This window comes from Theobroma cacao, chromosome 10 (assembly GCF_053813885.1).
Source record: "Theobroma cacao isolate CCN51 chromosome 10, ASM5381388v1, whole genome shotgun sequence".
NCBI lineage: Eukaryota > Viridiplantae > Streptophyta > Magnoliopsida > Malvales > Malvaceae > Theobroma > Theobroma cacao.
Genome location: NC_142648.1, coordinates 23550951 through 23568030, shown reverse-complemented (window position 1 = coordinate 23568030; position 17080 = coordinate 23550951). Strand labels below are relative to the sequence as shown.

General features: G+C 31.7%; 2 pseudogenes across 1 annotated transcript; one reads left to right on the top strand and one right to left on the bottom strand.

The window, feature by feature from the left end:
* Positions 1-2362: 2362 nt before the first annotated feature.
* LOC108663736 (secreted RxLR effector protein 161 pseudogene) lies at positions 2363-6227 on the top strand (annotated as a pseudogene).
* A 7879-nt stretch (positions 6228-14106) lies between these two features.
* On the bottom strand, positions 14107-16582 carry LOC18587007 (transcription termination factor MTERF8, chloroplastic-like; annotated as a pseudogene). The gene is made up of 2 exons (XR_016028813.1): positions 15257-16582; positions 14107-14452 (listed from the first exon to the last, which is right to left on the bottom strand). The product of XR_016028813.1 is annotated as a transcription termination factor MTERF8, chloroplastic-like (transcript).
* Between the last annotated feature and the right edge of the window lie 498 nt (positions 16583-17080).

The window sequence follows — 17080 nt, the reverse complement described above, 5'->3', positions numbered from 1 at the left end:
ATGCCCTCACCTAAAACAAATCAAGTTTTATTAGAGAAAACATACAATAACTAGAACATCATTCCACTAACTGAATCGCATTAATACCCTACTACAACATCAAAAAACAAAGACAGAGCATCAACATGGCACTAAATTCCAAATTCTACTTGATGAAGATTGTAGTGTGTGTATAACATTAAGTAGTTGTATAATTATAAGTTTTATTATTTTTCACATTGAGCTTCAATCCTATTCTAATTTGACTTTTATATTAAAAGTGGGTCTCTAGGCTTTAGAAGATAGATAGTGTTTTTAAGAGCCTTAGAAAGAGAACACCTTATAAGTTTTTCTATAAGTAGAGTTAGAGTGTGTGTAAGTATTCTTGTTAAGTTATTGAAAGTTATGTGTACAAAAGGACTCTAGGTTAGTTTGGAAAATTATTGAGAGAAATTTTTTTGTTATTTTATTTACTTAAAAGTTGAGGAACTATTTTACTTTGTGGATGTAGATAACAAGCAAACCACACAACTTCTTGTGTTTTTTACAATTTGATTAATTTTATTGTAAATTCCATTTCTAATCCATCGGTACTCCATTGGCTCTTTGCAGTAGGAATGTTGGTTGGGAATCGATCACCAATCCGTCGGTAGTGTCGACGGATGTTTACTGGTGAAATTTTTTCCGTTCACAAAACCCTCGTTTTTGTAAGAGAAAATTGTGAGAAATGACCTTTGTAATAAGATCACTTCAGAAATGACTGTCAGTATAATTTTAACTATTTTTAGATAATTTTTAGCAGGACTTCACAAGAATACCCTTTAAACCATTTAATCCAAATTAAGTGGTCCCAGTTTCTTTCTCCTCTCCCGCCATTCATATAAAAATTTCAAAATTAAATCTCAAGTTAGGGATCCCTCTGTGCAGCTCTCCAACGCCATTAGGGTACATATCTTGCCGTCTAGCTCTCCAACATCATCGGGGCATATATCTTGCCGTCTAGCTCTCCAACGCCATCGAGGTCTATATTGCCATCCAACTTTGTCACGATCCCAAAGTGCAGAGATGACATCAAGGTATTTGTTATGGGTTATTGGGTTTATTTAGGATTATTCATAGAATGCAAAAGTTGATGGGTAAATTATATGAGTTTGGAAACTTAAATCTGGCTAGGAGTAGCGAAATCAATCAGTTTATAGGTGATGCGTGAATATTTGTTAGGCATTGCGTCACTGGATATTAGGGTGTGTGACTAGATATTAGGAATCATAACCTGTTTATTTGGCATTACGTGAATAAATATTACGTGACTGAATATTTGTTGACCATTACGTGACTTATTTGTAGGCATTACGTGACTGAATATTATGAGACTGAATATTTGTTGAGCATTGCATGACTTGTTTGTAGGCATTACGTGACTTTATCTACCTAATGCTAAAGGTGATTATCTACTGATTCAACCCCCTTAATAACAAATTTTGTAAAATTAGAAGGAATTAGGCTAAAGCTGTTTAGTAAACTGTTTAACAAATAAATTATATAAGCTCTAATTTTGATTAAAATTACCATAAAGGAGATTTATGTCATCTTCAATCACCTAATAAGCTATAATGTAATGCATGAAGTTTACATATATTTCAGATGTTAAAATCAAATAAATCAATAAAGAAATGGAACAATTTTCATACTTATATGGTAGCAATAGTATTAGATTTTGGGTGATCTAGGAAGTAATTGGACCATGATGCTTAAATTCTGAAAAAAGAAGAGAAAAAAGGAAATAATGTATGTAACATTAAAATCCTTTTGAGTAGTGAAAAAGAGAGAAAACCTTTAAATAGTATCTTATTGCAGTTTTGAATTTTAGAATTTTTTTTCTCTTAATCACTGTAAGAACAAAAAAATTCTAGATTTTGATATTCTGTTGTTGGGTCTTTTGTTTTTTTTAGTAGTTTTTGTAGAGAGAGGTAAAGGAAAGGAAAATCGCGATTTACGTTGAAGAATGGTAATTTGCAGAGAGAAATTGATAGAGAGAGGGTAATTTTTTGAAAAATTAATATGTTTTTAAAAGAAGAGAAGAGAAAGCTCTTCCCTCGAGCTTTTCTTTAAGCTTTTTTTTTTGAAAATTTTGTTCTTAAAAAAAGCTACTTTTTATGAAGAATTTCTCGAAAAATGATATTTGGCATGGCTTTTTTTTTTAAGAGGTAGATAAGGTGATGAAACGCTAGGCTGAACGGGTACTTAATAAATAATTCAGCCCCCCTGAATTACACTTATATCGGTGTAGAAAATGAAGAGTCAGCATTCATGCCTATGAGTAAAGGGAACTATTAACCATTTTAATCAAATTCAATTATCATAAAAATCAAATAATTGTATAATGGCATCCAAAGATCCAAGAGTCGAGACTGGGGAATGGGCTACCTTTGAGGACGAGGACATGCCGGAGATGCTTGCCCTAAGGGAGCAAGTGGAGTAAATCCAGCAAGAGATGCATGCCCTGATGGACAAGCTGATGGCTAGGACATATGACCTGGAGACAAATATCCTAGCTAACAACAAGATTCTCGCTGAGATATATGAAATAGTAGATGAACTTAAGAAGAAATGAACTACAGTTCATTTTTTTTATCATCTCCTTTTATTTTCGAGAATCTAATGAATAAAATTTGAATTTTCATTTCTCACAATTTCCTCTTTTTTCTTCGTTTAAGTTATATTATACTAAATAACTTCGTGAGTGGATGTTAGGCATTGCGTGACCTATTATTAGATATTGAGAGATTGAGTTATAGGCGCTGCATGAATTGTGCAATGCATATCTTGTGTTGAGATATTGCGTGACTGGTTTGTATGTATATGGTGATGTGTTGTTATGTATTGCGTGACGTTGGAGCAGTATGTGAATGGTTATGTTGGCATAACGTGAATGGTTATCATGAATGTCATTTCTCACAATTTTCTGGACTTATTATTAGGTATTGCGAGACTGTTGGTGCGTGACTGAGTTGTGCAATTTATCTCTTCTTTTGAGGCTTTTGTTCACTAGTTTTTAGGTATAGCGTGACTGGTTTTTATATATTACGTGACCTATTGTTATGTATTGCGTGACATTGGGCCATTACTGTGACAACTAGTACCCTCGTATAGAAATCAATACGACCTTATCAACAAGACAAAGGGTCAATGGATGTTGATTTAAGTGCCAAAGGATGGAGACGGGTGAAAAGAGCATTTTAAGATAAAATATTTCGCACGCGAAAAATAATAATAAAATAATAATATTTTTATTAGAGAAAATTTTGCTAGATAAAAGGTGATTCAGATGTGAATCAGGGCAAAGTAAGATGTTTTGGAGCCCCAAAAGGCTAGTGAAAATTTTAAAATAAAATAATATTTTATTAATAAAATAATATTAAAATATTAATATTTTATTCAATGTCAAAATTTTTCATGAAGGAGAAATATGGTCAATCTAAGTGGGGGAGAAGAAAGATGAGGAAATTTTAGAGAAAAAATTATGTTAATAGGGTCCGCGTGTCTTTGTTAAATAAAACTAGCACTGGTAAGTAAATATTTAAATATTACGGTGTTACCGCGTTGAATTATAAATTTAATATTTTATTGGTACAAGTGTTAAGGAAGAAAAATGGAAAGAAATTAGAATTAAAAGATTGTGAGAGAATACAATTAAAAAGGGTGAAAACCTTGGAGGGTAAAACGGTAATTTTTCATAAAGTTTGGTCAAAGCTTGCAAAGGAAGCTTTGACTCTCCATCCTTATCCCATGGCCAGCCATTGTGTCCAAGGCACCATCTTCTTCCTTCATCTCCTCCCAACACCATTTTTGTTCCTCCACCATAAAAATCAAGATTTTCATTTTCTTTTCCTTGTTTTCCTTTCTTTCCTTTTCTTTTCTTACTCCTTCCTTCTCCTAACTTCTTGGGCATCAAAACTGTAGCTTCTAACCCCAATTTTCAGCACATCTAAACCCTAGGAGAGAAAAAGAAATAATCTCTCTTCCTTTCCTTTATTTTCTATTTCTACTCCACTTTCAACAACACTTGGATTTTTGGCTTCAAATCTTTATTTTTAAGGTTAAAAGGTATATATTTTCAACTCTTGAATTTTTGAATTTATGGGTTTGTAATTTTTTGACTTTATTTTCTAAGTTTCTTCAAATTTCCTTTCCTTAAAATTTGCTAGGTTTGGTTGCTCTTTATAGCTTCAAGCACCAAGGTAAAAGAACTTCAAACTTGAACAATTAGTTTAATGGGTTTGTGAATTAGACTAGAATTCTACGTTAAAAGTTGAGTTAGGGTGTAGATTGTATAGTGTATATTTATTAGAATTATTAAATACAAATTATGACTTGATGGAGGTTGTTTTGGCTTATTGGTAAATATATGTTTTAACGGTATTTTAAGACTACCTGGATTAAGACTTTGTGGGCGTTAGTCTTATAAGGTGGCATTAAGGTGAGTGAACTTGTATTAAAATGTTTTGGATTAAATGATTATATGCTTGATTGAACCACTTGAAATATTTTATTGGTTTTTCTTTAAAATTTGCATGGGAACAAGCCCTTGATGAAACGTTTTTATATTGTGAAAAATGAATGTGATGAATTCATGTGTTTCTACAATATGTTGATGTGTATGTTATGCATTGAATGGCACTATTGGGTGATAATTGTGACCGTGCGCGTGTGGTGTGGAAGTGCACATGATGGTGATAATGGTGTGCTGTGTGAGTGGACACACTGATGATATATGCCTTGTGTGGTGTGGGAGTGCACATGACGGTGATAGTGGTGTGCTGTGTGAGTGCACACACTGATGATATATGCCATGTACGGTGTGGGAGTGCACATGACGGCGATGGTGGTGTGCTATGTGAGTGCACACACTGATGACATATTACTTTGTGTGGTGTGGGAGTGCACAAGATGATTCTAGCCATGTGCGGTGTGGGAGTGCATATGAGTTGGTGAGATAGGAGTTGTATGCATGTATACACTTACCATAGAGAGGATAGGGAAAATATTATGTGTTTGCATTGTATATTGAATGTTAAAATTTGACAAATGCTTTCCAATTGATTTTTCACTACAGCAAAAATGAATTTTCGTTGTGACAAGAATTCTTTTAATTCATTGCCCTATTTCTTGCTGCAGCAAAATTCATTCTTGCTGCAGCGAAAAACTCTTTGGTGCTGGGGGTTTAACTAGCCCAGATTTTCGCTGTAGCGAGAAACTCTCAGGTGGTTGGTTCAAAAATTCACTCTCGCTATAGCGTAGTTGCAGCGAGAATGCCCTTCCGCTGCAGTGAGATTCGATATGCTATGCTAGCCTTGCTTGAACTTTACTATGGTTTTCACTCTTTAACTTCATTGTTGATCATGGATCTTTCAATACTAAGGCACTAAATAATCAAGGGTTGAATTGAGCGGTTTTTAACAAGAAATTAAATTAAATTGCATTGTTTTCAATATAAGTGCATCATGTTTTTTAAAACTTTTCTTATTGTTTGCTTGTTCCCTTCATATATTCACTCACTGGGTTTATACTCACCCTTTTCAACTTCATGTTTTAATTTTCAGGTTTGAAGATAGTCGGATCTTAGGTAAAGGTGCTTCCTCCTATTCATCTTATGGTAGGTTTACCAAAACACCCCATGACAGTATCCATGCCAGAGTCACTCCACTAATAGTCAAGGTCTTTTGTATGTGTATGTGGCTATTTAAATGTAATTTATGAGATTTTGGATGAAAAATTGTTCACTCAGTGTTGCACCCATTGTGAAGGGTGATAGGTTCAATTTGAACCAATGTCCCAAAAATGATCTTAAAAGGGAAAGTACGAAAAGTATTCCATATGCTCCAATTGTTGGAAACTTAATGTATGCTCAGGTGTGTACTAGAGTAGACATTGCATTTGCAGTTGGAATGTTGGGAAGATATCAAAATAACTTAGGATTAGATCATTGGAAAGCTTTAAAGAAGGTTATGAGGTACTTTCAAGGAACTAAATATTTCATGCTTACATATGCAAGATTCGACAATCTGCAAGTAGTTAGATACTCAGATTTAGATTTTGCTAGTTGTGTTGACTCTTGTAAATCAACATCTGGATATAACTTCATATTTGATGGAGGAGCTATATCTTGGAGAAGTGCTAAGCAATCCCTAATTGTTGCTTCTACCATGGAAGCAAAGTTTGTTTCTTGTTTTGAGGCAACATCATAAGGCATTTGGTTAAAGAGTTTCATATCTGGGCTACAAATTGCTAAGTCTATCGAGAAGCCATTAAAGTTGTATTGTGACAATTCATCGGTTGTGTTCTTTGCTAAGAACAATAAGAGTGGAAGTCGAAGTAAACACATCGGCATTAAATACTTACCTGTCAAAGAGCACATAAAAGCAAATAAAGTGCTCATTGAACACATTCACATTAAGTTTATGATTGCAGATCTTCTGACAAAAGGCATGCCACCAAAGTTGTTTAAGGATCACGTTTCGCTAATGGGACTTAGTTCTATCTTGTCATATACTATTTGAATTGAGATGCTAGCATGTTATATTGTGAAACTCTAAATTTTTAATTATTCTCTTTTGAATTGTATACAATTATTATGAGAATAACAATTTTCTTTTGAGAACCTGGAAGAAACATTTGAGGTTTATCCACAAAGTTATATACCACATATTGAGCTTTTTGTGAAAAGGATTTTTGCATTGTAATACATGGAAGGTAATACTTGTTCATAGAGAACTTTTTTTTTTTTTGAAAAGCATTCATAGAGGACTTACCGCCATGATTCATGTAATTTATTCTTTTTGCTTTAAGAATTTAGAAAATTAAACTAATATATTATATAGATATTAAAATAACAAATGTTTGGACCAAGTGGGAGAATGTTGGAATTTTAGATTTAATTTAAATTTAAAATTCAATTGTGGTCTTATCATGTATTTGTTATATCTACAGAATATTTATCTCTCTGATTTAAGTATATGATAATATTAGTTTAAGTGGTATAGATGAAGTCTAATTCAAATTCAAGATAAAGATTTCCTTTGGAGCTTGGGAGATATGAGATTTCCTTCATGGGAGGAAGTTTATAAATAGATATCTTATGGGTTCCCTAACACAAGCAATTCATTAACCCTATATCCATTGTTGGGAATTGCATTGGGTCAGAAGATCTCATAGAAAAGGTTTCTTATTTTTATTATTGCTATGGTTGGAGGTCAGTATCAATTCCTATTTATTTCCATTGCTATTTGTAAACATATTTGATATGGTTTAACATAGTTGACTTCAATTGTTTCTTTATTCTTACGCTGGGTTATCTCTAAAAGTTTCTATGTTCACATTCAAGATATTAATTACTGATAAAAAGTTCCAATAAACCATTGTCACTAGTCATAAATATTGTGGATGGATTAACTCTAGCATTTTCTTTTAACTTATACTAGGTTTTCTGTTTGCTCGTGGGTAATTGGTTTGGTTAGTTTTCATTTCTTTTCAATATTTTTCAGATCTTTGTATTAGACACTAAATCAGATCTTCGTATTGTCGTAAATAATGGCTTGATTTAGTTGGTGTGCTTTATGCAAAGTTAAAGACAAAATATTTGTTCAAGCAGGGCTCAAAAAAATTCCATGAGATGGATATTGAAGTTGTCTCACTCTTGAACCAAGCATAGAGAGTAAAAGTAAGACAAATTTCTCCAATTCCTTTCCCTTTTTTCCTAGTTATGATAAAGTCTGACATATTTTAAACTTCATTTGTTTATTTATTTGTTGTATTTATATTGATAATATGGCATGGCTGTGTACTTTATTTCTCTTGTTAAATTCTGATTTGTTGTATTTGAACTTACAACTTCATCTTAGGAGAACAAAGCTTTGTGATGTGAAGGATGATGAGCTTGATCGCATGTATGTTAAGAAAAAGACTTTGTCTATGTTTCCTTGAGTTGATTCTTAGGATTATTTTATACTATATTTTATACTATATTTTATAATCTCATGTTCTTTTACTTTTCTTATTTTAAGATTAGCAAAGTTGTTGGAGTCATCCATTTTGCTAAAGTAACATATTTGGATTAAGGAGCATTCTTTGTGTAAAATTTGTTAAATTTAGTGTAAATTTTGAGATTGAATGACTATATATTTTTGTAAAATTTGTTGTAAAATCAATGTTTGATAATCAATAAATACTGAAGTTTGCTATAAAAGTTGCATGGTTTATACTTTTGACTTTGACATGATGTATCTTTTGTTGCATTTTAGAATGTTGTATGTGTTGTTATGTATATATTTTAGCTGCATATTTTAAATGTTGTCATAGGTTTTAGGATTGTAGCCATATACTATATGGTTGCATTTTAATTATGTTGCAAAATCTTATAAAAAAGTGCAGCTAAACTTTTTCATACATTGGCTAACGTTACACTTTTCCTACGTGTAGCCTTAACATAAGGGAGTAGATTTTTCACTTATGGTTATAATTTTTTCTGCAACCACAGGTCAAAAATGTTGTAGTGAAAAATATAAATTAAATCAACAAAATTAGCAAAATATTGCTAAAGCATAATGTTATATCAAGTAAAAATATCAAACATTTAAATGAATCTTGGACATTAAGTTCTAACTAATTAATCATAAAACCAGAATTCAAATCATGATTTAAACATACACACTCAAAATTTTTAGATCTGAAATTAATAAAAATAACAAACCCTATTTGTTTAATGCCATTACCTAATTGTTTTAAAGATAGGAATTCATAAAAACCCTATATATGCCTAAACAATCATAAATAAATGTAATTAACATCAAAACTAAAACATGAATAATAAAATCGGTGATAAAACATGTTCAAAGTCTAAAACATAGTTTAACCAAAAGGAGTGAGAGCCATAAACAAGTATCAGTAATCACAAAACATAGCATTAAATTAAATTAAACCTAAATATGCATATAAAGTAGCATTAAGTCTGAGTGTGGTTAGTTCCCCATTCCAATGATGTGTATTTATTTGATGATCTGATGTCAATATTTAAAAATAAAATCGGTTCGTGGTCAAATTTTGTATTGGTTTATGATATTTAACACATTAATTTGGCTTAACAACAAGGATATACGCCAGTGGCTACCGGCTAGGGGGCTTCTTATAGTGGCTGTTAGGAACCCAAAAATCTCTGTCGTGCCTTTGTATGGACTATAGTGCTGGGGAGTTAGCTCTAACCAAAGTAATATATATATTTATATAGTGAAAATAAGATTGTACACAATTAAGAATAAGTAAATAAAACATACTGTATGCTCTCAATCTGATAGATTTACTAAGTGAAGCAGTTAATTAACATGATAGATAGCCTCAAGATAATTAGATAAAGAGAGAGAAGTTTCCAGCACTTTTTTTTTTGGTTTTTTCTATATTTCTTAAATTTTTATTTTAATTCATAATTTAAAATAATCTAAACAAAAAACTTACTTCTATTATGTAAATTTGTTTTATATATCAAGAACTACAGACAACTTGACCCACTCAATGACATGGTAATGCTGTTGCAATGATGTGGTATTGTTACGTCACACTTTTTTACTAATAAAGAGAGTAAAATATGCAATTTGGTAAACAAGATCATAATTCAAATTCGACATTGCATATTTTTTAACTATAAATAACAAATCGAACTTTTGACTACAATTTCAATACTAAATACATAATTAAGTCAAATTAAATATATTATAAGAATTGGTTTCTCCTCTTTAATAAGGATTTTATGATACTTTATCTTTGACTCTTACCATAATTAATTGACTCTTTAAAAATTGGATAGCCTTGAAATGGTCAAGGCTTGAGTGTATGTATACTCAAAGGAAAAGTTGAGTCTTATTGGCTAAATATTCAAATAAGCTCTTGAATTATAGTAAAAATAAAAATCAATTAAGTTTTTATACTTTTATTACATTTAAGTATGTTTTTAAATTTTTATTTTAAATCCAATAAGTTTCTCTAACTAACTATTGATTAATTTCCGTTAGTTGATGGTACAATTGACACTTTCATGTCATAACATCTACCACGTGACTTATTGATGTGTCATTTTAATGACATCAATGTCATATGACAATAAAACTTACCTCTTAGAAATTATGTGTTTACCTTTTCATCCTCTCATGTGTTTAAAAATAATTGGGTGAACAATTTTAAAAAAATTAAAGAAAATAACAAAAAAGCATCAAATTAAATCTTCATTATCATCATATTCGATTCTCAATTTTGATTTAAGGTTTTTGTTAAAAATATAGTAAATTATCAAAAAACAAATCCCTAAGTATAACTTTCTTTGTACATTAATGCCGTTGAAAACAAAATTCTACTATAATTCTCAAATGCTAATTCCATTTTAAAATGAACAAGGCTAGTTGCTTCGCCATTTTGCAGTATATGTAATGTCTCTGTTGATGTGACATTGCCATGTAAGCATACCAACCGATGGGTTTCTCTTCCTTTGATCTCTCTCTCAAATAGTCAAACCCTCTCTTCTCACCCAGACACCCACCATCCAGGTGGCAGAGACCAATCTACCAGCCACGGTGGTTACAAACAATCAACAAGTGATTTCAATGAACCCAGTAACAGCCCCTAAGGTTCAAGAAAAAGTTTCAATCACATAAGAACTGGGGTTTATTGTGTGCTAGAGATTCAAATGGGAGTTGTAATATTTCACCTTCTTTTTGTCAACAGTACAATTGTTGATATCTAAGAGCTGTTGTGATTATGCATGCATGTGCTAAAATTTAAAAACCATAATAAAATGTCAAAAATATTAATAAAAAACTATTGAAATAAAAAGAATGAAAATAATTACTCAAGAAAATGCTCATCGGCTATATATTAATATACATAGATGCACACACATCCTAAATTTAAATTCTTTCTTTTTTCAAATACTTACAACATATTTGATTGGAGGAATGGAATAGTCCTTCCTTCTCTATCCTTCATCCTTCTTGAACACTTTATTTGGTTGAAAGGCATGACTATTCCTTGAAATGGCCATTAAGGTAGATGAAATAGTCAATACCAAAGCCCCCTTGGCATTGGCTATTCCAAGAGGCAAGGAATAGAGTAAAATAATTAGTAGCCAAAAATTAGTCGCCAAAAATTAGTAGTCAATACCAAAGCCCCCTGGTAGCTAGAAATTAGTAGCCAAAAATGCCTTTCATTTATTTTAAGAATTATCATACTATATAAAATGCAATTTATTCTTCTTTTTTTTTAAATTTCTTTCTCTCTCTGCCCAACTGCCTCTCTCATTCTCTTACTAAATTAAAATGAATTTAAATAAAAAAGTTTAAGTTTTGATTATAAATTATAAAAGGAGAAAGAAGATTTTGTTACGTGCTCACCATATGTTTAAAACATGGGATTCCTATTGTGTAATAATGACACAATGGTAAAATATCGGTATATGACATTCCTATTATACATTAAAGCATAATAATACTAATATGTGAATTTGAAATCTAAGTATATGGCATTTTAGCAACTAGAGATTACATTTCTGAAACTATAACTTATAAAATTTGGCCTCCATGTAAAAAATATAACAGAGGCCAGTTATGAACAGAACAAGCTGATCCAAATTTTGTAATGTTGACACCAAATAAGGAGAGGGCATTGGTTGGAAGATGGGGAAAAGACCTATGTTACAATTAGATGTAAATGTTGGAAATTTTGAGAGCTTGCCAAAGGAATTGAGACCCCAAGGAACAATTTTGTAGATTCCAACAAACTGGTGTACCCACGTGATGCTGCAGGGCTTTATTAATTTCAATTTTTGGAAAGGGGGACATATCCCTTCAGGGCATTATTAATTTAAGTATTTAGTTGTTCATTGTTGTACTAATTGACAAAATAAATATAAATTATAAAAATTAATATTTTAAGCTTAAAAATTAAATTAAAATTTTAATTATAAAATTTTTTATATTTTAACATTTTTAAAATAAACAATAAAATAAAATAATAATTTTATTATTTTAATAATAAATTATCAATATTTTAAATGAAATATAAATTATTAATATTTTGTAAATTAAAATAAATAACCATATTAGCATTTAAATAATAATTTATTATTATTTTAATAAATTATTAAAATAATAAATATTGTAATTTAAAAATTAACTATAATAATAAATAATATTTTTTTATCATTTATCATTTTTTTCTTAATTATTTTTAAAACTATTCTTATCAACCAAACATTAGAATAATTTATAATAGCAATTCTCATCTTATTCTAGTCCTATGAACCAAATTACGTAATGATTATTCATCTCTTATTTTATTTTTACGAAATAACTATTTCATTCTTACACTATTCCTTCTTGCAAACCAAATACACTGTTAATACTCTTATTTTGTATACATATTTCAAATTATTTTAAACAATTCTCTCTTTTTTTGGTATAAAATCAATACAAATCAATATTATAAAGAAATTTCTAACTTTTTAAATAAATACCTTAAAATCAAAAAAAAATTTCTCTATCCACCCATTATACTGATTTTTTATTTGGTCAAACAAGCTTAACTTTGACCATAATTTCTTAAAAAAGTTTTTAAGTTCTATAGGACTGCTATAGTAGAATTCATACTACGTGAACATGTAATTAATATGTATACCTTCTCTATGCCACTAAAATAATCATATAAAATATATGGAAATCTACTCTTTATAGATTTTATAGTTTGATAAAGTTTTTCAAAAGCTGTGTTTATATTTTTACAGAATTTAGCATAATTATTCTTTAATAAGTATGTCCCAACTAATTTATGATAGCTTCCCAGTGGCAAATGGTAACATTTTTCTTTTTTACTTTTTTTAATCATGAGCAATTCTGTAATTATATAATTAATTATTTAATTATATGTGTGTTGCACATCTGTTTGTTTATTGTACCATCTAATTAAATGATTAACTTGTACTGCAATATTTAGTAATATAGTGGAATTCATTTATATTGTTGGTCAGTTAATGTTAGATTTTTTTTTATTTACTGTCTTGAATGTGCATTGCAATAAATTTCAAGCTGGATATGTCAAATTCAACACTGATGGGGCTTCTAGAGGTAACCCTGGTGAGTCAGGTACGGGAGGATATATTGAGGAATGAAGATGGAGGTAACTCTGGATATGCTCCTTTTGAATCCGATTCTTACAATGCGGTTAAGTGGATCCAAAGCCACAAGAGGTTCCTTGGAGACTTAAGGAGGCATGCGATTTAAATTATGAAACTTCTTGATATGATTCACTTAAGGCAAATAAGACATATACCTCGACCAGCAAATGAGGCAGCTGACAACCTCGCACCTCAAGATCTGTTGTGGGTTAATTCTGAAGCTGCTCAATCCAGCAGGGTTTCACCGGCTACTAACATTGAAGATGATGCTAGCTGCCAAGTTGTGGATTTATCGTACTGGGTTTATCGGGTGGAGCTATCCTAGGCTGCTGTCAGGAGGTCCCCTAACCTCTTGAATGTTTGGGGGTTGTATATGTTGTTTCTTTGTGGACACCAAGGATCTAATGTTGCAGCAGTTTCAGGTTTTTGAGTGCTACTGCAGCAACTGGATTTTGTAGGTGTACTCTCACTATCACAAGCTTCAGATTTTCTTTTTGTTTGATTTGCTGTCTCAGTTGCCTGGTGATGAGGCTGTACAGGGGCTATTTTGTATTATATTTTGCAACAAACAAGATCAGTTATTCTTAACAATTATACTTTTCCAATGATGACCCTAATTTCAGTCAAATTGACCACAAAACTGGTCCACTATCCATTTTTCATTAATGGGATCATAGTAGTAAGCCTGGTTCAATACATTTTTATTTAAAAAAAAACACATTCTTCAAATATGGAGTCAAATAGTTTACCCATTAGTGAAATTGATGTGGACCTTCTAGAGAAATTTTTTTCCCCAACACTTATATGTGCAAGTATAATTGGTGAAATAGTTCATCATGCACAATCTCTGAATATATGTGGAAAGATGAATGGGGGACATTGATCAGATAAACATGAAGATTTTCTAGAAAAAAAAATGATAAAAATACACAAGGCAACTAGATTATTCCAATTACTAAACACCTTGCTTTGCTGACATCACTGTTCACTGAGTACTGGGAATTCCAATTATTTCCCATTTAACGTACAGGATTTCCAACAATACACCCAGTAGCTTAGTACAAAAGAGGAGTCACCGTAATCAATAGTACAGAAGAAGATTTAAGATTTTCAAGCAGCCACCACACACCTGAGTTTTTCAGCATTTACAAACAATGAGCTACAAGCAACTTTCTGAAGAAATAATCTACAACACTGCATTCCATTCCTTTTCCAATTCCATCATGGAAAGAACAGCAAGATAAGAGTTTGAATGACATGAACCTGTAAATAAGCCAAAACTAACTACAGCTTTCACAGCCATTACATTGCTAATAGGAGCAACCAATCTCATAATTTTGATTCAAACTTCATATTTCTTATCTTATATTATATAAAGTTCATATTTCTTAGCTACAGCTTTCACTGACATTACATTGCTAATAGAAACTTAAACACATGGGCACATTTAGCATCGGAAAATGATTTTCATTTTCAAACTTCATTTTTCTTATCTTATATACAATTGAAAAAGGTGTAATAAGTTTAGTATCTAGATTTGGAAACCCTTGGTTTCCATTTTTCAGAAGAAGAATCAGAATCATTTTAGAAGCATCTTTTAAGAGTTTCTCAATTTGCTCGAAAACTCCAAATCACAGGCTTCCAACACTGAAAAAAAAAGAACAACTAACTTCATCAAATACGATAAAAATAGTAAAAATTGAAAGATTGCAAAATGGAAAAAATGTTTTGAATCTAAACTGGCCCTAAATTTTCTCAGAAATGAAGACTTCAGAACATAATTTTTCTCAATCCCCAGTAAGATATGAAGCTAAATCATTATGACTTTTTCACGCTATTAAGGATACCCACAGGAATTTCCCTAAAAGCAAGAGTTAAAATTTAAAAATAGATCAAAGAGTTGCTTGGAGGCTAACTGATTAGTGATTACATACATAAACAACAAAAGAACCATGACCTTAAGTAAACCAATATCAAAACAAAGAAAAAGACAATGGCGACAAAGATAAATTCACAAGATCAAACTGACAGCGCCGCAATATATTAGGAACCAGTCAAAAGGAATACCTAGGTAGTTTCTGAATTACAGAGCCAAACTTGCTGATTTGGGATCAAATTTTTCTCTTTTGCCCCTGATTGTTTTCCTTCGCTTAACAGCACCATGGTACATATCCAACAACTCTGGAACTTTGTCTATATGCTTAGTAATATATTCCTCCAAAAATTTCTTTTCAGACAATACTATTGCCCAAACAATCTTCTTGTACTCTTTGATCAGCTTCATTGACTCCAAAACCTTCAAAACTATATACCTTGCGTGAACCCTTTTCTCAACTGAATAATGAAGTAATTTTGAGTATGCAATTATAGTTTTCACATCCGACTTCATAGTATTCACATAAAAATCCATCAAACACCGAAGTTTATTCTCGGAACAAGCTAAACAAGGGGGGTCTTTCTTAAAAGTATTCAACACTTCCTCTTTACTCCATCCCAAACTCATAAAAACCTCCACCTTTTTCTTCCAATTTGACTCGCTCATCGAACAAATCACCCTAAGAGCATGTATAAACCTAGGCACTTTGGGTTCAAGACCGATTTGTTTAACAGTTTTAATCGCGTAAACCATCCTGTCATTGCTTTGCGAGATAACTCTAGGCTGTAATATAAGCAACTTGGATATCCTACTAGCAGGAATCCCTGCTCTGATCAATAAATCAACATTTGGTTGCAAAATCGCATTCCGACTAATAGTCAATAACCACGAAGATCGTTTAATAGCAACCAGCATTTCCTCACCATTCAGAAAAGGGCGTAAGAACTCGAAAGATGGCTTAATATGAGAATCCAAGCCCCGAAAAAGAATTAACGGATTCGACAAAATGAGGTCAGGCAAAAGCTTACCTGTAAAACCCTTTTCAATAAGATATCGAAGCTTGGGCACTAGCTTCGTGTGAACTTTGCAATTGAGGATGTCAGGGCGCTTTCCAACCAGTTTGGCGATTTGGGTATCCTCGAATCCATGGGATTTCAAACAGTTGAGGATGAGGAATTTGGAGAGTTGGTTTGGAGTATCTGGAGGCGTTTCGAGAGTGAAGGAGCGGATCCCAAAGGGGGCGGTTCTGAAGCAGATGAAGGGATTGCCTGGGTTTGAAGGAAGCGTTTTTGGATCAAAGAAAGCAGATTTGTGGAAGGGATTGTAGCCCTCCACAGGGTTTGACTGGTAATCAAGGGTTTTACCTGTAGAAGTTTGTGCATTGCTGGCTGAATTCCCAAAACCCTCCTAAAACCCAATTTGATTTATGTCAATAAGTTTGATCCCCATACTAATAATTAGGCCTTGGCCAATGGGCAGCCCCATCACCAAGCCAGATAGGATGGTTGGAGGGGAGAAGAAAAAAAATGAAAGAAAGAGTAATTTGAGATATTTCAATCATATGTTTTATTTATTTTCAATATGATTAAATTATTATTTTTTCCCATTTAAAATTACCATTTATTATTATATTTCAATAGTTTTTAATCAATCTTTTAGTACCAATAACCATATGGAACATATGCAAGGGAAAGGCTCAAAACTGGACATCAAATATATCATATGTCAGCAACATTGCTTAACTGCATACCCAGATAAGACATTAGACACCATCAATGAGCTACATCTTTCCCTATTTCCTTACAACATCCAGGGAAAATGAATCATCATTTGGCAGTGAGCCCACCCAGGATGTGCCAAGGTGAAAGGGGATGTATCATGTTCAATCTCTGTTTATATATATATATATATATATATATATGGAAGGATGTACTGAGATTTTAATCAGAGAAACATGAAGATTTTAGGAAAAGAAATGATAGAAATGCACAAGACAACTAGAGCATTTCAATTAC